Raw genomic sequence first — 21,664 nt, 5'->3', positions numbered from 1 at the left:
AGGTACTCCACTTCCCTTATTCGTGCAAATATTACGTCTCCGCTCACACCGTATTCATCCCACGAAAGAAACCAATTGAGCGCTTCTTACTGCATCTTCTTCGTGATACTAAATGCACAAGGTTTCCTCCCTTTTACTATTTCACCTTTGCTAGAGGTCAGTAGCCTGCCTGGATTTCAATTCAGGGTCAGTCGAACCGCAATTAAAAGAAGCAACACCCGCTTAGGCGCGCGGAGCACCTAGTCTGCCTGTTCCCCGGGGAAGCGGTGCATCGGTGTCTATCATAGGGGTGTGGGGCACAGGAGCTGCTTGCGCCCGATCTGGAGGTCGGCGGTTCTTGAATGGATGGCCGGGGGCAGTGCCAAGCACAGTGGTGCGGTGAGGGCGAGGGGAGGGTGCAGGCAGGGGAGGAATACTGGGCCGGTGGTCGCTGGCGTTTCAAGGAAGATCGTCAACACTGACTCGCTGGAGGTAGATGAAGGTGATCTGCCCGTTCTTTGTACATCGGACGGTGCAGAAAAAATGGACTGACCTATTTGCTTTCAGTCGACTATTATTTTCATAGAATCTTGTAGTAATTTAGTGTGCCATGCATGTTGTAGAGCTATCATATGTCTCCCGTCATTTATTTCTCACCGACCCGCTATCTGCTACCTTTACACTGTACTAATTGTGCACACACTTCACCCATACTCACACTATTGTTTTTTTATGCATGGGTATTTCAGACTCTGACGTAGTGTTGATGAATGCAGAAAAGAAAAGACAGAAATCGCTCCAGTGTAATTTGAAGATAAGCACTAAGCGTTCCAGTGCTCTAACAGGTGCAGTGTCAGCAGTTGGAGATAGTAAACTTAGCTCTGCAGTTGATGATCTCAATTGCCACACACAACCATCCCAAGTGCTTGCTTTAACTTCACGCTGTCAAATGTGGTTGCATGTTGCATATGGTGTCTAGCTTGTATTGCTTCCAATTTGGTTAAATTGCATCTACTTACTTTACACATTATACCTTTGATAATGACATGCCTTCCTATTTTTGATACATACTACATATGTCTATTAACCATGTTCGTACATCAAACTAATGCTCTTTTGTATCCCTCGTCAATCACTTATGATGAGATAGTCACCCGGGTGGGTTTCTGTGAGACGCCATGCTCGTTTAAAGAGTGCAGTGTCATCCTCCCCACATGATTCTCAAGAAACAGCAAGGCTAAATGAAGATAGTCAACGTAGCTCTCTATTTGATCACCGCAATTCCCCCACACCACCATCGCAGGTGCTTGCTCTTACTTGGCAGTGTGATATGTAGTGTTTGTCTTACATGAAAGTAGTGTTCGTCAGTATCATGCATCAATGAGTTCTGAAGAGCAAATTTTATTCCTTTTTCTTGTGGGTTTGACTTGACAAGGCAAAATCAAGAAAGAGGAAGGAAAAGAGTAAGGAAGGCGATGATGGTGGTCCTCTGCAGCAACGTAAACGGAGCATCTGTACCGATTCTCCTTGTACTGATAGTGCAGTACAAGGTCCAAGTCTCCGCTCCCCTACTCCACCATCCAAGGTGCTTGCTCTAACTTAGCAGTGTGATATCTGGTTGCATGTTGCATATGGTGTCTAGCTCGTATTGCTCCTAATTAGTGTAAACTGCATCTGCTTAGCTTACACATGATACATGTGAACATGACACGCTTTCCTGTTTTTGGTACATACTATATCTTATGATAAGGCACCTTTAAGTCGCCACTGTGATATTGGTTGTGTCTTGCATATTGTCGGATTTCAGGTTCCGGCAGACCCTTGAGGTTCGAACACTGGGGTGCGCATGGAGATTTCGCCTCCTACCTACCTGCACCCCTCCACCATGCTAGGATCTAAAACTAAGGAAAGAACAACACAAGAGACACAGGGTTTATACTGGTTCGGGCCACCGTTGTGGTGTAATACCCTACTCCAGTGTGTGGTGTGGTGGATTGCCTCTTGAGATGATGATGATTAACAATACAAGGAACGACAGCCTCGCGAGGGTCTGTTCTTGGCTGGGGCGATGAACTGCTCAGTGGAGTTCAGTCACCTTCTCTCTCTCTCTGCCTCCAGCCAACCGACCGAACCCCCTCTCTCTGTGGGTGGCTGGACCTATTTATAGAGGCCTTGGTCCTCTTCCCAAATATTGAGCGGGAAGGGAGCCAACAATGGCGGGCTAATTTGAAGGGGGACAGCTAGTATCAGCTATCCTGACAAAAGTGGTCTTCGTGTGCGCAAAGCTCTGGTGATGACGCCGTCTTGGGATCCACGATGACCTCCGTCTCGTAGTCCTCCTGGTCTTGGTCTCGTTGCACCGAAATGGCAACCTTTGCCTGATGCCTCGGTACTCCGCGGCTACGCTTGCCCCCTTTGCACCAAAGAGGAAAGGAGGATGCTACGCGGGCTGGCACCCGCCTGGCACCCTGAGTCGTCATGGCTTGCGTCACGGGCACCTCGTGAGGTACCCTGCCTTTGATCTCTCCGCCTCCTCGTGAGCCAGCCTAACGAGGCCGTGCCTGAGGAAGCTCCGCGTCGTCTGCCCCGCGAGGCTTGGCCCCTCGCGAGGGTCTTGGGTTTGTGTTGGTGAAGATGGGCCGTGCCGGGCCCCCTTTGAGCCACGCCGCAGGCAGGAAAGTCTGGGGACCCCCGTTCCCAAAACACCGACAGTAGCCCCCGGGCCCAAGGCGCGCCCGGACTTGGCCGTGCAGGGAGGCGGAAGGGCAAGAGCGAAGCGCCGCGGGCCCTAACAGCCTGCGGCCTTAGGCGCCGCGCAGCGGTTGACTGGTCATGGGCGGCACTGTTCCCCCACGCCCTCCTTATTTTGCGCCACGCTAGGCGGACCCGTAGTCGTACATAGCCGTTCCCTTTTCTGTTTCTCGAGTGCCCTCTGTCCTCCTTCCGCCTGAACTCCGGCTTCTGTTTTCAACCTAATCTCGAACCTTCCCCCCCTTCCCATCGCCATGGCTCTGACGAAGAAGGGGAGAGGGAAAAAACCCGTGTGTCCGCCTTGCCCGCCACCGTCGGCGGCCCCCGCCGAGGGCTTGGGCAAGGTGAGCTTGGCTCTGGCCACCATCTTCAATGAATGCGGGAGGACGACGGCCTGGCCCGCGTCCCACTTCTCCATCAACAGGACAGCCACCAAGGTCCCGTATCTTGCCGACGCCCTGTGGGCAGGTCTGGTTTCTTCAACGCCGTGCTTTCCCACTATCAGATCCACATGATGCATCTGGGTCCTGAATCCATCACCCTCCTTTCGGTCTTCGCCTTTGTTTGCGAAGCTATGGTGGTCATCCCTCCTTCGGTTGCCTTGCTGCGCCACTTCTTCTCATTGCATCTTGTCGACCCTACCCAATGCTGGGCTTGCATGAGCTTCGTTGCCGCGCCTGAGACGGCGGCCTCTGGGATTGACTTCAAGCTCCCCCTGCCCGCGGTTGGGTTCCGCGAGCGGTGGCTGTATGTGGACGCAGGGGTGCCCAGCCCCCTGCTATTGGAGCCGACCTCACCTGCCGTCCCCAATTCGGGCTGGGGCCAGGAGACGCTTGAGAGCCCCCGGCTCGTCTTCGTGTGGCGCCGCTTCACGCTCTTGAGGTCTCTTGGCGTGACAGCACCCAAGGTGGTGAGGGAGTTCCTGCTATGCCGTGTTGCTCCTCTTCAACGCCACTCTCGCCGAATGTGGGCCTTCCGTGGGCACGAGGATCGTATGAGGCTCCAGGAAGAGGACCTGACTCCTGAGGTGCTGAGGACGGCGCTCTTGACCCTGGCTGGGGACCCCAACCCCGGCAGCGTCCGGCAGGGAGGGGCCTTGCTGTACCTCTGCCAAAGCAGGGGCGACTTTGTGAAGTAGATGCCTGTCTTTGATGAGTGGGGGCCACGCCCCGCCGGCCTTCAAGGGCCTCGCGAGAATCCAGTGGTGGCGACTGCCCTTCCAGTCAGCCAAGGCGACTCATCCTTGAGGGGCGGAGCAGGGAGGCACGAGGCGCCAGAGGCCGAGGGGGCTCCCGGCGCGGTGACAGTGTCGGGCGAGGCTCATGAGGAAGCAGCTCTTGGGGCCCGTGCCGCTGAGGCTGAGGGTGACGAGCAGCTGCCCACAGTGCCTGCGACTGGGGCCCCTGAGGCTCCAGCTGCGTCTCTTGAGGAGGCGATTGGAAGCGCATGTCAGGCAGGCTCCCCTGCCGCAGATCGCCTTGACGCTCCGTCTTCATCGAAGGTTGATCCATGCGCCCAACTATTGGGCCGGTTCCGCGTGGACTTTGGGGCACTCCGGAGGAAAAGGGAGGCCCTTGGCGACGATTACCCTTGTCGCCTGCTGAAGCGTAGGAAGTACTTCGCCACTGATGAGTAAGCCTTCTCCTTTCCCGGCTCCTGATCCTTTTGTTACTTGTATTGACCCTTCCTCCGCAGGCCCCTTCCAGCCGAGCTTGCGGAGACGGCTGAGGAGCCGTCCCTATTGACCTCGCCCCCTCCATCGTCCTCAAGCGCTCCGAGCAGCGGAGCCCTTGTGGTGAGGGCGATTGAAGAGGCGAACCACCCCGAGGCATATCGTGGCCCCGCACACCCCGCGATCCTCCTTCGCGGGCCTTCTCGTGGCATAGCTAGCCTGCCATGGGCTTCTCGCCTGGTCGTGGACTGCGGTTGGCTAAGGCGTTTCCTGCGCTCTTCTCCTGAGCACGGGCTGGCCCCAGGCCGGGCTTCTGACGCGGCGTGCCCGGCCGTCGCGAGGGTGCCAGCCCCCAGCCCAGAGGGGGAGTGCTGACTCGCGGCCCCCGGCGCTTGCTTGGGGCAGATGATGGTGTGGAAGACGTGATCGAGCGTGCTCGGGAGCGTCGCGCTCTCCGCCAAGGATTCCTTCGAAGGGCGACTGACGCAGTGAGCCTGCTTGGTGAGGAGCTTGCTGATGAAGACGCGCGCCTTGAGGCCGAGGGCCTGCGCCTGGCTGCAGAGAGGCGCGAGCTGGAGGGCGCCATCAGCGTGATCTTGATGAAGCAGAGGCCAAGGTGTCACTGGTGGCCTCTCGGGAGGCCCGGTCTCGGGCCGCTGAGGAGGCTCGGGAAGCTGACCGACGGTGAACGGCTGCGAAGGAGCGGGCTCGGGAGCTTCTGGCCTGGTGCCACTCGCTGGAGGAGCAGGTGGAGCTGCGCGAGGCAGCCCTTGCGTAGATGAAGGTGGCCTCTGGCGACTCAGCAGAGCTCCAGAAGCGTGAGGAGGCGCTGACGCTGGAAGCCCTGAACGTACCCGTGAGTACGAGCGTCTGGAGACAAGGGAGCGCTTGGTGATGCAGGCGGAGGATGATGTTGCCGCACAGGAAGCCCGCGTCCTGGAGGAGGTCGGACGTCGAGTGGCGATGGCGCGCTTGAACCTTGAGCACGAGTTCGAAGAGAAGCTGGGGCTGATCCGGGCTGAAGCTGAAGGCAGGACTGCCGCCTTGAGGGCCAAGCTGGAGGAGGTGGCGCGGCGGGCCGATGCTTCCCGGGCCGCCCATGAGGTGGCGCGAGGTGAGTTAACCACCTCCCAGGCTGAGGTGCTCCTTCTTCACCAGCGGGTGGAGGAGGCTGAAGCCGTCGCGCGCCAGAATGCAGACGAGATACGTCAGCGGTGGATCTTGGAGCATGAGCACGGCCCCATGCTCGCCACTCTCCGGGAGTGAGCCAACGCGGCCTTGGGCAACATCTGCGAGGAGGCCGTCAGCGAGCTGCACGCAGTCAACTACGCGAGCAATCTTCAGTTCTTCACTGATGTGGTGACGCAGCTGGAGGCGCGGTCGACCAGGGCTGACAGGTTGGTGGAGGAGAGGAGCCGCGCCCTGCTCAGGCGCACCTTTTCCCGCGTCTTCAGCCACCTCCGGAACATGGATCCCCACTTTGATTTTGACGCCGCCATCGCCCCAGTCCCCCAGGCCGCTCGAGGCGAGCTGGCGCACTGGGTGGAAGACAATGTGGACGCTCTTATCAGGGCCTTCTCCTCGGACAACGACGACGTGATCGTGGCGGCTGACGAGGGCGGCGTGATGGACAGCTCTGGTGGTGCTCCTGAGGACGCATTAGGGGATTCATCCGACTGATTGTGCATCATTCCTGCTTCCTCACCCTGCATGAATAGAACTCAGGTTTTGGCCTGATAGCTGTGAGAGCATTTTGGAGGGGGAGCCCCTCATGTAAAACTTGTGTTTATCGTATCAGTAGAAGCTACATCGCCCATGCGCCCGCGCCAAGTGGCTGGCTTAAGCGACGCGCTGGTCGGCTAGTTTACCTTTGTTCCGTGCTGGCCCTGAGGCAGCCCGCAGGGGGTTGTGGTGTCCTGAGTGTCCCCTGATTGAATCCGTAGGATCTGCAGTAAAATACCTTCCTGAGAGGACGCGGCGGCGGCAGTCTGGGCTGCGCGCAAGCTAGGCCTGACCTGGCTCGCGAGGGGCTCGCGAGGGGAGGCGGCTGAGGCAAAGTGGTAACCAAAACGCGAGAAATTGCTCGAACAAGACTAAGCACCCCTTCCCCGAACACACGCAAATCTCAAATTCGAATCCAACTTGAATCCAGCGGGGGAAAGCGACAACCAAGGGGAAGAGCAACGAAAGCAAACAAAAGGCCGCGTCCGGCACCTAGTCTAGTCTTGGACGTCTTCTCACCAGTGCGGAGCTAAGTGCTGCCTCTGGGCGTGGGAGGGAGCCCCAGGGCCTGAGGCCGGCACCCCTGAGACTCCGGGGCGTGTACAGCCCCACTCATTATTACATGAGAGTGTCACGGGGCAGCGAGCTTCACACGCACTAGGCCTTCTTCACAAGTACAGGCCTTGCTTCATATCGCCAGATGAGGGCCCCACCTTGCGCCACACTCTAGTGCCATCAACGACGACCGGAAACAAGGACACCGCCGATGGGGTAGAGCGGTCGCCAGCGGTTCCCCCGACGACCACGGGTCCTCCGTCGGGGGCAGGCCCTGGGGCACCTCCCCAGCGGAGGGCCTACCTCCTGAGAACACCTTGCTCCGAACGCCGCGGTGGTGATGTCGAATCCCTGCCCCTCTCCTGCAGCCCCCTGCACCCTCCTCCCGAGGGGTAGGAGACTGTGGGAGCGGGGCAGCTGCCCGCTGCGACAACCTGCACCTCCTGCGATCCATGGTTAGCGTATGCCTGCTGAAGAATTAGCGGTACCCGATAATCGTTGCCTCCAGCGTGCCCAGTGGGACCGTCCCGAGACTCCTGGAAGGGCTCAGCTTCTGGCGCCTCGTCCCCCCAGCTTGGGCTGAGGAGCAAGCCTTGTTCGCCCTCGTGTGGGTTTCCTTGGTCCATCATGAGGGGCATGTATTCCTCTGGCGCCGTCACCCCGAAGGCCACGCCGTAGTGCTCTGCGCGCCAGGCGGTCCTGCCTGACGCGCCTACCGTGGGTGGCAGCGCGGCTGTCCATTGGGGCCGCGGGTTGCATCGAGTCCTTCTTCTTCGCGGACCAGGAGCGGGGGCTGCGCCGCCGCCGGTCCGGTGCTGACAGCCTCGCAGGTGTTGGATTAGCCTTGGAGCCCACGGGCGCGCGCGGGGCCCCCGCGCGGGCCGCCCTGGGTTGGAGATGGGAGCTCGATGCAAAAGGGGTGAGCCCCCGAGGCAGCGAAGCCCAGGAGCTCTGCCACCCGCTCCAGCAGCACGTCACGGCCGCCCTCTAGCAGTCTGCACTGCAGCAGCTCTCGGGCCACCGTGAGCGCGTCCCTCGAGTTCGCTTGCTCCCGGCGGGTGTACGGTGTCGTGGTCGCGGCGTGATTGGAGGCCCTTGCTGCCGACCACGCCTGCCGCGGTGTGAGAACTGTCGAAGCCTGTCCACGTCGCCCGTGGCCCGCAGCGCCCTGCGGACCGCGAGCTGCCTGGGGCACGGGGTCGCCCGAGGCGAGCGGCTCTGCGGACGGGCCATGCCGCCCATGGGTCTGGGTTGCCCTCCCGGTCGCCGGGCATGGTGATGGCGACGCGACAGGGCACGGAGCGGTGGAAGACGAATTCTGGCGCACCCCTACCTTGCGCGCCAAATGTCGGATTTCGGGTTTCGGCAGACCCTTGAGGTTCGAACACTGGGGTGTGCGTGGAGATTTCGCCTCCTACCTACCTGCACCCCTCCGCCATGCTAGGATCGAAAACTAAGGAAAGAACAACACAAGAGACACAGGGTTTATACTGGTTCGGGCCACCGTTGTGGTGCAATACCCTACTCCAGTGTGTGGTGTGGTGGATTGCCTCTTGGGCTGATGATGATGAACAATACAAGGAAGAACAGCCTCGCGAGGGTCTATTCTTGGCTGGGGCGATGAACTGCTCAGTGGAGTTTAGTCACCTTCTCTCTCTCTCTGCCTCCAGCCAACCGACCGAACCCCCTCTCTCTGTGGGTGGCTGGTCCTATTTATAGAGGCCCTGGTCCTCTTCCTGAATATCAAGCAGGAAGGGAGCCAACAATGGCGGGCTAATTTGAAGGGGGATAGCTAGTATCAGCTATCCTGACAAAAGTGGTCTTCTTCTGCGCAAAGCTCTGGTGATGACGCCGTCTTGGGCTCCACGATGACCTCCGTCTCGTAGTCCTCCTGGTCTTGGTCTCATTGCACCGAAATGGCAACCTTTGCCTGACGCCTCGGTACTCCGCGGCTGCGCTTGCCCCCTTTGCATCAAAGAGGAAAGGAGGACGCTACGCGGGCTGGCACCCGCCTGGCGCCCTGAGTCGTCATGGCTTGCGTCACGGGCACCTCGTGAGGTACCCTGCCTTGATCTCTCCGCCTCCTCGTGAGCCAGCCTGACGAGGCCATGCCTGAGGAAGCTCCGCGTCGTCCGCCCCGCGAGGCTTGGCCCCTCGCGAGGGTCTTGGGTTTGTGTTGGTGAAGATGGGCCGTGCTGGGCCCCCCTTTGAGCCACGCCGCAGGACGCAGGCAGGCAAGTCTGGGGACCCCCGTTCCCAGAATGCCGACACATATGATTTATAGCATGTACTACTTCTAATTTGTTGAAATGCCATACAGTTTGAACTTGGCAGAGTGATATTGGTTGCATCTTTCATATGGTGTCTAGCTTGCAGTGCTTCTAATTTGTTGAAATGCCTTCTGCTTAGTTACCACATCATAGGTGTGAATATGTCACACCATCCTGTTTTCCATACATATTCCATCCTCGCATCATGTGTTTGCCTTTCATCCTAGTAGTGTTCGTCAGTATCATGCATGAATGAGTTCTGAAGAGCGAATTTTATTCCTTTTTCTTATCGGTTTGACTTCACAATGCAAAATCATTATAGCTGAAGGAAATTAGTTCGGCAGTGGATGATGGTGGTCCTTCGGAGCAACTCAAACAGGGGGTCTCTACAGATTCTACTCCGCCATCCTCCCAACAAGATTCGCAAGACAACACAAGGCTGGACAGTCAACGTAGCTGTGTAGATGATGAGCACATCTCCCCTACTCCACCATCACAGGTGCTTGCTCTAACTTGACACTATTATATGTGGTTGCATGTTGCGTATGATGTCTATCTTGTATTGCTTCTAACTTGAATTACATCTGCTTACTTTACACATAATGCATGTGAATATGACACGTGTTCCTGTTTCTAGAACATACGTGTACATGATGAGCACATCTCCCCTACTCCACCATCATAGGTGCTTGTTCTTACTTGGAACTGTTATACATGGTTGCGTTTTCCGTATGATGTCTAGTTTGTATTGCTTCTGATTATGTTGAATTGCATCTGCGTAGCTTACAACTTATACCTATAACGGTCACTTACCCATAAGACACATTTAATTTGGGACTGTGATGTAGGTTGCATCTTGCATTGTCTTCTAGCTTGTACTGCTTCTAATTTCTTGAAATGGCACTTACGACGAGACACTTTTTACCTGATAGAGTGGTATTGGTTGCATGTTCATATGGTGCCTAGCTTTCATTTCTTCTAATTTTGTTGAAATGCCTCCCGCTTACTGTTTTTTCATACATATTCCATCCTCCTATCGTACGTGTGAGTATGAAACGTTGTCTTTTTATGTATATATTCCATCCTCCTATCCTGCGCTTGCCTTACATCAAAGTAGTGTTCATCTGTATCATGCATCAACCAGTTATGCAGAGCTAATTTTATTCATCTTCTTGTGGTTTTGACTTCATAAGGCAATATCAGAAAATAGGAAGGAAAAGAGTAATTTAGGAGATGTTGGTGGTCCTCTGCACCAACGCAAACAGAGACTCTCTAGATTTGCCACTGCTACTGCTAATGAAGTTGAAGTCCCAAGTCTACATGATGAGTTCATCTCCCGTACTCCACCATCGCAGGTGCTTGCTCTAAGTTGACAGTGTGATAATTGGTTTCATGTTGCATATGTTGTCTAGCCTGTATTTCTTCTATTTTGATTAAATTGCACCTGCTGAGTTTATACGTTATACATGTGCATATGACATGGCTTTCTGTGTCTAGAATACACTGCATCTATCTATCATACCATGTTCTTACATCAAAGTACTGTTGTTGTGTATCCCGCATCAGTCACTCATGATTGGACGCTTTTAACATGGCTTTGATAGTGGTTGCATCTTGCATTGATTTCTATGTTGTACTGCTTCTAATTTTTCGAATTTTCACTTATGACAAGACACTTTTAACTTGGCAGAGTAATATTGGTTGCATCTTTCATATGGTGTCTAGCTTGCATTACTTCTATTTTCTTGAACATCCTTCTGCTTAGTTTGCACATCGTAGCTGTGAATATGTCATGTCGTCCTATTTTTCTTACATATTCCATCCTCATACGGTTGTCTTACATCAAAGTATTGCTTGTCTGTATCATGCATCAATGAGTTCTGAAGAGTGATTTTATTCTTTTGTGTTGTGGGTACAGCTTGACATGGCAGTCAAAAAAGAGCAAGGAAAATAATATAGTAGGGAGTGTTGTTACTCGTCAGGTGAAATGGAAAAGGTTCTGCCATCAAGATTCTGCTGGTACTTATAGTGCAGTAGCAGGTCCAAGTCCACCGGCTAAATCTACCAACACAGTATCACCTGCTCCACCAGCTGCAGCATCCGCTTCAACTGTACCAGCATCTCAACCAGTTACTCGTTCATTTGCTCCGGAACTGGCCAGTTCCCAAGCTGCATTCACACCTAGCACTACTTCCGAAGCACTGCTGACAAAACATGACTTGGCAAGATCAGATGAACCTCATGAGCATCAACACTAAGACAGTACCTGAGCGAGTCAAGTTGCAGTTGCATGCTCCTTTATATGTACTCTCACAGTTTGATGTACACTAACACTTTCCATATTCGTTGTTGAACTAGCACCACGGCGCAAGCGGAAACAGACATCAGGGATAATTCTTGACAAATTAACAAAATCTAAAGGAGGAAGAATGGAGATCCATTTTGAGGCAGGTTTAAAAAGGCCACGTGATGCTACAGAGTCAGCCAAGTTAGTATCAGAGGCAGCTGTTGCCGTCAGGTGTCATGCACGTATCCTCCCAACGTGGATCCAGTACAAGAATGAGAAAGACAATATGCAGTTTAACACCTTCCTTGACCATTTATCCGTAAGTAATGTTATTCATCGCAATTAGTAATATTGTCTTGCTCTGTCCCATACTTTCTAGATTCCTCCTAATAAGACTCACATTCTTTTTTCAACAGATGAGGTTCAAGTTGGATCCGAAAGATGATGCAACTAGACAAGCATGCACTCATGTTTTTCAGTCTGCTCTGCGACAGTATCGGTACCACCTTAGAAAATCTCACTTTGAAGGCAAGGCTAACAATGAAATCGCCCAAACATCTCCAGTGGAATATATTATAGATGAAGACTGGACAACCCTTGTTAAACATTGGTCCGATCCAAAGTATCAGGTAGGCTATATGTATTTGATCAGACCACATATTGAACTTGTATTTATGTATGTGCCTTACAAGTGTATCTTCTTCTAGGCTAACTGTTTGAAGAACAAAACCAACCGTTCTAAAGTGAAATTCCAACAGACCACAGGATCTCATAGCTATATTGCACACTGCGAGGCTCTTGTAAATAACTGCTACTTCCTTCTTTTTTTGTGCCATATTATCGTATCTATATTGACTTGTTCCAAATACAGAGGAAATCCTGTGCGGACCAAAAAGAACCTGAACTGAATGCAGTGCAAATCTTCAAGGATTGCCACACCAGCAAGATGAAGGGCATGAGCACACTAGTGCAAGCCGCTGTTGTAAGTCCTTACTCCTCCTGCCTTGAACTGATTGGTACTGTGATGTGTTCATTTAACTACTTGGTTTGCAGCCAATGTCAGTTACTCTGTTCACTTTTATTCACATTTGTCTTAACGTATCATTTCACCTTACATGGTTTAAAAGAGATGAAGGATATTCTTTTGGTCTTGATGTGTAATCTAGTTGTTATGTTCACGTGCGCACACAATGACAAAATAGCCTGTTTGTTTTATATCTGTTTGCCCATGATATGAATGATGTCATACTATGTTCATCCTACTTTAAACCATGTCTCTTTATCCTTAGATGTCAACAAATGTGAGGAATAGACAATACAATAGGCATGCTACATGGACATATGTTACGAAAGTGATTTTATTATGTAGTTGGCACTACAATACATGCTATTGTATTACAGTAGTTCACCGAAATAAGTTATGTATAAATGTTTAACCTACTTTGTTTGTTTTTATCTCATTAGTAACTTATCTGGTACACTAATCTACAAGTTCAAACTTTCAGGAAGCTATGGAACAAATGATTGAACAGCCACAACCACCTGAAGGTGACGAGGCTACTATAGGCACAATGTCACCTCTTGCTGCAGTGCGTCAGTATCTCTCCACTAACAGTGCAAAAAGCACCTTTCTGCGTAATTCTGGGTTGGTTGTCAATGTAACCTCATCCAAAACATCTACTGAACAAAATCTTCCTGCTAGACAGAGTGATATATCTGTGCTCCAGACACAAGTCCAGTCCCTAATGGACGTTGTTTCGGAAACAAGAATAGTGGTTGAGAAATGTCGTCAAGATATGAATGGTTTTGAAACCAGACTACCAGACATTCACTTCGTTGTACAAGAGTAATGGCGGAAAAAAGGTGGAGATCGTGCTGCTCCATCAGATTTTACAGCCTGAAACATTAGCACTTAGGTCAAATGATCTGTGCTTCTATACATCTGATGGTTCTTTTATCTAGAAGGACTGTAAACTTTATGCCAACAGGCCTTTTGTTGTATGGTTGGAATTTATTTTGTTGTGATACAACATTTATGATGCTGCCTCAGGCTGTAGTAATTACGACACTATTTTTGTACTAGTATGCAAGCACGCGCAATGCGCGTCTTTACGTTGCAGAGTGATTCTTGGGAATGTAAGTCATGAAAATTATTGACAAATAAAACAAATGTCCATTGTGCATGTAATCGGAATTACAATAAGAAAGCTTCTCTTGTTCTTACGGAATCACTCTCACATGAATATGTAATTTGCACAAAAATTGGGGTACCTATTGCGGAAAATACATTGATGAACCCACTTCAAAAACATAGTTCTAAATGACAAAAAAGTCTAAAAAAGTACATATGAGCACACTTCGAAAAACACATTCTTAAAAAAGTATATATGAACCCACTTCGAAAAACACATTTCTGAAAAAAAAGTTGCAGGCATTCATCCCCACCATGTTATACGTGCAAATAGAAAATTTCGTGGAAGAATTAAACAATTTTTTGCTTTAAAAAAGACGAAAAAACGTGTTGTGAAACACTATTTAGAAGCACTAAAAATTATATTTTATATGGAGTCAAAATAAAAATGCAATTATTCTTAAAATATTGTTTCCCGCACATATTTTGTGAAGATATACGCGTGAAATTTTGTTTTGTGCTTTGACATTTTCAAACATGCTTAAAATGCATTTTGAAAAAACGGGTTTATATATACCTAGGTTTAGGTAGTGCAGACCCTACCAATTGCTATGTTTCATTGTAGCATTTACTAAAGCATTCCACCCGGAACCAGAATGCGGCAGTGAGGCCATGTATCGTATGTGCATGCTGAAAAAGACGTACGTGGGCGCTGCACCTTGTTTGATTTGTTTACTTTTTATTTTTTATCCTTTCACTTTTTCACCTCCTGCCGGACTTGTTTCTCTGACCACACAGGCCATGTAGCTCTGCGGGTGTCAGTACTACTATAAAACAGTTTGTTAGCAATGTGAATATGGCATGGTGACTGTTTGCTCGAACGAACTGACATGCAGCGGGGTTCTTTACTCGAAGCTAACCCATTGATGTTTCTAGAATGACCCAGGCAACACCGAATGACATTGTAGCAGCGAATCCCTGCGCTATAAGCCGTCGGATGGAGCCCAGCGAATGGTCAGAAATGCATTTCAATGCGTGAATTCAAACATTCAAAACTCGTACACTATATAGAAGTATAGATATAGTGTAGGTTTATCTTAGTAATGTATTCGGCTGAAACCTTCGTAGGAGCCCAACATGCCAACATTCGTCGGGCCCATTCCAATTGGGCTAAAAACGATTACGGGCCGAAATGGCATGTAGCCCACTAAAAATATCTGGGCCTAAATCAGCATAAGCTTTCATATTTTTCTGGTAGGCTCGTGCCCATAGTGGGCCTTTAACAGGCCTAAACATAATTTGGGCCCTCTGTAAAAATAGGCCGTTTACAGGTGTAAATATCTCGAGCCCATAAAATACATGGGCCTTTAATAGACCGAAAGTGAGATTGGGACCTGATTGTGCCAAATAACCCACTGGACTTTAACAGGCCGAAATTTGGACGGGCCGTAAATGCGCCGACCTAATACACGGGCCTTTAACAGGCCGGAACTTCAGTCGGGCTAGATTATCGTCATTTTTATATGGGTCGTTAATGGGCCCAATATGACGTTGGGCCACATAGGCCCATGGTTTACGTCCGACATTAACAGGCCGAAAATGACGACAGGACGAAAGTGGCCCTAAGCTATAGTGGGCCTCTAACAGGCCGAATGTCAAACATGGCCGAATATGACCCAAATCCTTCACGGTCGTTTATGGGCCGAAAGTTTTGATGGCCTGTAAATGGGCCCAAATGAAGCCAGACCTTTAACAGGCCGGAAATACACCTGGCCGTAATTCGGCCCAATTACTTAGCGGACTGTTAACGGGCCAGAAGTGACCATGGGCCGCGTTGATGACAAGTTTAGGACAGGCTGTTGACGGGACGATTTGACAGAGAATGTTGGGCCTTTAGCTGGGCCGGCCCATTATGGTCAGCAGAATCTTGTGGGCCTTTAGCTGGGCCGGCCCATTGTGGTCCGCAAAATCTTGTGGGCCTTTAGCTGGGCCGGCCCATTATGGTCTGCAAAATCGTGTGGGCCTTTAGCTGGGCCGGCCCATTATGGTCCGCTAAATTTTGTTGGCCTTTAGCTGGGCCGGCCCATTATGGTCCGCTGAATCTTATGGGCCTTCGGTTGGGCCGGCCCATTTAATCTTTGTGGCCCAATTTTGGGCTGGTTCACGTGTCAACATATCATGGCCCATCTCAACCGTTGGATGAGTGACACATGTGCCAACGTGGAGCTGACGCGTGGATCCATCAGCCAATGATAATTTTACACGTGGAAAATCGGCATTGGTCGTGGCTGTTAACAGGTTATCGGATCCAAAATCCGACCTGATAGCTTAACGGCGTTCCGTTAGGGTGGATGCCATGTGTCGGTCACCCTTGACGAAAGCACTTCTGTGATGCGCGATTTATCATCATGGAAGTGGACACTTCCGTGATGATAATTTTGGCAATGTCATGGAACACTTCTACGACAACACAGGTATGACTATCTTGATTCTGTCATAAATTTGTCATGGATGTACATGCATGACAGAAAACGCGACCTACTGTGACAAACACATATCATCACGGAAGTGTATTTTTTTGTAGTGTATGCGGTGAAGAGGGGGAAGGGGACCATCATATGGAGTACACTTGATATGAACCCCGCTCTATGTGGGTGCATGGTTTATGGTTTTTGAGGCATGTGGCACATCAAAGTTGTGCATTTTGGGTATTCAACATATATATGTTTGGACCACATGCAAAGCAATGGTGGTTGTCCTCTCGCACCCACTTAAGCGGTTATCAGCGATATCGATGCTTTCCATTTGTGAGCCCGCTTGGTCCATCACTACTTTTTGCCTGACAACAAGAGAGGTTAATTTGACTTAGGAGGGGATTATTATTTTTTCTCTGGGATGACATGCATGATACAGCTTGAGCACACACGCATGCATGTGTACACATGAATCCCTCCCATCGAGTCGAAGAGGCTAGTACAACGACACATCATGAACCGATCTCGCTCTATGTGGGGAGATAGTGTATGATTTTTGACACACGTGTCACATCAATGTTGTGTATTCAAACATGCATGCACGCATCACCTCCATACATATGCATGTAGTGGTTGCCTTCGAACGGTACACTCCCTCGTGTGGTTATCAGGGACAAGCCTATATATTCGTGGGCCCGCGTGGGCATCCATGATCACCTGACCAACAACAAGATAAGTTACCATGGCAGATTCTTCATTTGGTTCGTGTTATCGTAGTATAGGTCATGGTGAGATTCAGACCTAATTAAGTTTGAGCGCATATACTATGCACGCATGCATGCATGAATCCCCGTCATTGGCTTGAAGTGTGGTGTAACATACATATGCATCGTCAACCTAACCCTCACTCAGTCTGGGGATTTCTAGTTCGAAATCACGGTGTCACATCAAAGTTGTTCCATTGTTACTCAAAAACGCACCTCTCCATACATATGTTTGGGCCACATGCATGTAGTGGTTGTCTTCGGGGACTAGCTACTTGCGTGATTATTGGCGAGCTAGCCCATATCCGGGGTCACATGGACGGCCATCACTTTGACCAACAACAAGAGAGAGGTTGTGCGACCAAGGTGGATTATTCTTGGTCCGTTTTACGATCCATGTTGGTGAGATATATGCCTCTCTGGCCCGCCGACTGAAAGTGTGTGTGTGGGGGGTGCTACTTCGCACTTTGCTTGGTGAACCTTGGTTGGGGGGGCATGCATTCATAGCATAGGATTCCCTTCATGGCGACACGAGGGGGTGGGGGATGCTACCTACTTCTCAATTTGCTAGGGGAACCTGTATTAGGGGGAGGGGGCTGCTACCTCTTGAGCATGTGTTGGTTTTCCCTAGAAGAGGAAAGGGTGATTCAAAAAAGTAGCGTAAGTATTTCCCTCGGTTTTTGAGAACCAAGGTAACAATCAAGTAGGAGACTAGACGCAAATCGCCTAGTACCTGCACAAACAATCAAGAACCTTGCAACCAACGCGATAAAGGGGTTGTCAATCCCTTCACGACCACTTGCAAAAATGAGATCTGATAAAGATAATAAGATAAATATTTTTGGTATTTTTGTTGTATAGATTGAAAAGTAAAGATTGCAAAATAAATAGTAAACTAGAATTATAGATCAGAAACTTATATGATGTAAAGTAGACCCGAGGGCCATAGGTTTCACTAGTGGCTTCTCTCAAGATAGCATATATTATGGTGAGTGAACAAATTACTGCCGAGCAATTGATAGAAAAGCGCATAGTTATGAGAATATCTAGGCATGAACATAGGTGAGGGAGTCCTGGATTAGGGGGTCTCTGGACAACCGGACTATATCCTTTGGCCGGACTATTGGACTGTGAAGATACAAGATTGAAGACTTCGTCCCGTGTCTGGATGGGACTCTCCTTGGTGTGGAAGGCAAGCTAGGCAATACGGATATGTAGATCTCCTCCCTTGTAACCGACTCTGTATAACCCTAGCCCTCTCCGATGTCTATATAAACTGGAGGGTTTAGTCCGTAGGACAACATACAATCATACCATAGGCTAGCTTCTAGGGTTTAGCCTCTACGATCTCGTGGTAGATCAACTCTTGTAATACTCATATCATCAAGAACAATCAAGCAGGACGTAGGGTATTACCTCCTTCAAGAGGGCCCGAACCTGGGTAAACATCGTGTCCCTTGTCTCCTGTTACCATCCGCCTTAGACACACAGTTCGGGACCCCCTACTCGAGATCCGCCGGTTTTGACACCGACATTGGTGCTTTCATTGAGAGTTCCACTGTGTCGTCACCATAAGGCTCGATGGCTCCTTCAATCCTCGTAGCGATGCGGTCCAGGGTGAGGTTTTCCTCCCCGGACAGATCTTCGTGTTCGGCGGCTTCGCACTACGGGCCAATTCGCTTGTCCATCTGGAGCAGATCGAGAGCTACACCCCTGGCCATCAGGTCAGGTTCGGAAACTTAAACTACACTGCCGACTTCCGCGGAGACTTGATCTTCGACGGATTCGAGCCCATGTCAGGTGCGCCGCACAGTCACGACGAGCATGACATAACTCTGCCATCGGACAATATTCGGGAGATCGCATCTGCAACTACTCCGACCGTCAATCCGGAGCAAATCGCGCCATCCGAGAGCGGAGGGATATACCCCGCCATGGAGGCCGCACTCTCAATGGCGATAGAGCTGGATACTGACCTCACCCCTTACGAGAGCCGTGTCACCGAACCACTGGATTCATCTTCGGCCACGGACTCCGAGCCGCTTAGATCCATACCCGTCGAATCCGACTGGGCGCCGACCATGGAGTTCACCTCCGCGGATATCTTTCAGCACTCGCCCTTCGGCGATGTGCTAAATTCTTTAAGGTCTCTCTCCTTGTCAGGAGAACCTTGGGCGAACTATGTCCGGCTAGCATGGGATGCGGACGACAAAGAAAATCGCTGCCCACCCACCACCCATTTAGTAGCCACTGTTGATGATTTAACCGACATGCTCGACTTCGACTTCGAAGACATCGACGGTATGGACGATGATGCAGGAGACGAGCAGGAACCACCGCCCACAGGGCGCTGGACCGCTACCTCATCATATGACATATACATGGTGGACACCCCTAAAGAAGGCAATGGCGACGAGACAGCGGAGGATGACCCCTCCAAGAAGCAACCCAAGCGCCAATGTCAGTGGCGCCGCTCTAAGACCCGCCACAGCAAAAATAGTGATATCGGCACAGGAGATAATAACACTCCGGATAGTGCCGAAGACAACCACAATCCCCTCCTGCACGATGTAGAGCCGGAGGATGAACAAGCTAGCCCTCCAGAGTAGGCAGCAGATGGAGAACCGGAGGAGGACAATTACATGCCTCTCTCCGAAGATGAGGCGAGCCTCGACAACGAAGAATTTATCGTGCCTAAGGACCCCGTCGAGCAAGAGCGCCTCAAGCGCCGGCTTATGGCCACAGCAAATAGCCTGAAGAAAAAGTAACAACGGCTTCAAGCTGATCAAGACCTGCTACCAGACAGATGGACCGAAGTCCTTGCGGCCGAGGAATACGAACTCGAGCGCCCCTCCAAGAGTTACCCAAAATGCAGGTTGCTACTAACCTTGAGAAGGAAGCATTGAAACCTCCATCACCAGTGTACGATGCGGTTGACCGGCCACCGCGTGGACGAGCCAGAGAGGCGTTTCATCCTGAAGTTCAGCCTGCACCCCGCCGCCACTCAATCAAAAATACCAAGGCCCGAGGCAACACACGTGACCTACGAGACGTATTGGACAGTAAGGAAAAACTCACAAGGTCAATATACGGGTCACGGGCGCGTGCGCCAACGCGGGACGATGATCGTCACGCCGGATACACCAAAGGTAAATTCGGCCGGGCCGAATACAGCAGACAAGACTCATATGAACTGCGTCGTGATATAGCCCGGCACAGAGGCGCCGCACGCCCCCTATGCTTCACTGATGAAGTTATGGATCACGAATTCCCGGAGGGTTTCAAACCCGTAAACATCGAATCATATGATGGAACAACAGATCCCGCTGTATGGATTGAGGATTTCCTCCTCCACATCCACATGGCTCGCGGTGATGATCTACATGCCATCAAGTACCTCCCACTAAAACTCAACGGACCAGCTCGGCATTGGCTGAATAGCTTCCAGCAAACTCCATCGGTAGTTGGGAGGATCTGGAAGACGCATTCCTTGACAACTTCCAGGGCACTTATGTGCGACCACCGGATGCTGATGACTTGAGCCATATAACTCAGCACCCAGGGGAATCGGCCAGACAATTCTGGACTCGGTTCCTGACTAAGAAAAACCAAATTGTCAACTGTCCGAACGTAGAGGCCCTAGCGTCATTCAAGCACAACATCCGTGACGAGTGGCTTGCCCGCCACCTTGGCTAGGAGAAGCCGAAGTCTATGGCAGCCCTCACGACACTCATGACGCGCTTTTGCACGAGTGAGGATAGCTGGTTGGCTCGCAACAACAACACATCCAGGAATCCGGGCACTCCGGATAACAAAGATGCCAACGGCAAACCAGGACGCAACAAACACAAGCGCCACAAATATGGTGATAAAACCAATAATACGGCCGTTAATGCCGGGTTCAGGGTCCCAAAGCCCGGTCAGCGGAAAGGGCCCCACAAAAATACAAATCCGGGTCCATCCAGTCCAGACCGCATACTCGCTCGCCAATGCCAAATTCATGGAACCCCAGAAACGCTAGCCACCCATACCAACAGAGAATGCTGGGTCTTCAAACAAGTCGGCAAGGCAGGCGCCAAACACGAAGAGGGGTCTGAAAGCGACGATAGCAACGAAGAGCCCCGATTTCCAAACACAGGAGGGCAAAAGAAATCCCCCCCATACTCAATCGGTAAATGTGGTAAATACCACCCGACCGGCCCACTTGGACCATATATACACCCTTAAGCATGGCGGCTCAACAGAACTCGCTGTCCCACAATATAAGCTAGGGCCGGTCACCTTCAACCGCACGGATCGTCCGGTTAAAGCCAATTGGGGCAATCCAGCCGCACTAATCCTCGACCCAATAGTAGACGGGTTCCACCTCACTCGAGTCCTTATGGACGGAGGTAGAAGTTTAAATCTACTTCACCAGGATACAGTGCGCAAGATGGGCATCGATCAGTCAGCGATCAAGCCCACTAAGGCCACTATTAGAGGCATCATACAGATATGGAGGTCAGTTGTACAGGCTCCATTTCCCTCGAGGTAATCTTCGGGTCACCAAAAAATTACCGTACTGAAGAGTTAATCTTCGAAATCGCCCCTTTCCGCGGTGACTATCAAGCACTGCTCGGGCAAACCGCGTTCGCTTGATTAAATGCGGTACCACATGATGCCTACCGTAAGATCAAAATGCCCGGTCCACCCGGTGCCATTACGGTTCATGTCAAGGCCGAATTTTACTTCGACACCAACAAATACATCACTGCCTTAGCAGCAGGAACACCGAGCAGCACCTTGCAGCTGAACCTTGAGTCGACACCTAGGCTCCCGGACACCGTCAAGGGGCTTCGAACTACTTTGCGGAAGGACACTCGGGCTCGTCCAGGGCTCAATTAAACACTCCGGCGAAGGCCATGATAGGCCGAACTCAGCGGGTCAACCGCCCTCCGGCACGCAAACATTTCTTATATTTCCTCCGCAGGTTCACCTTCGCACCGACCAGGACGGACTCCACAGAGACATTCCCCGCAGCAAACATCCGGCTACAATACGGGTCCGCACTCAACCTCTT

The sequence above is a fragment of the Triticum urartu genome, chromosome 2 (assembly GCF_003073215.2).
Source record: "Triticum urartu cultivar G1812 chromosome 2, Tu2.1, whole genome shotgun sequence".
Lineage (NCBI taxonomy): Eukaryota > Viridiplantae > Streptophyta > Magnoliopsida > Poales > Poaceae > Triticum > Triticum urartu.
The sequence above is the reverse complement of the archived record's forward strand: the minus strand, read 5'-3'. Positions refer to the sequence as shown.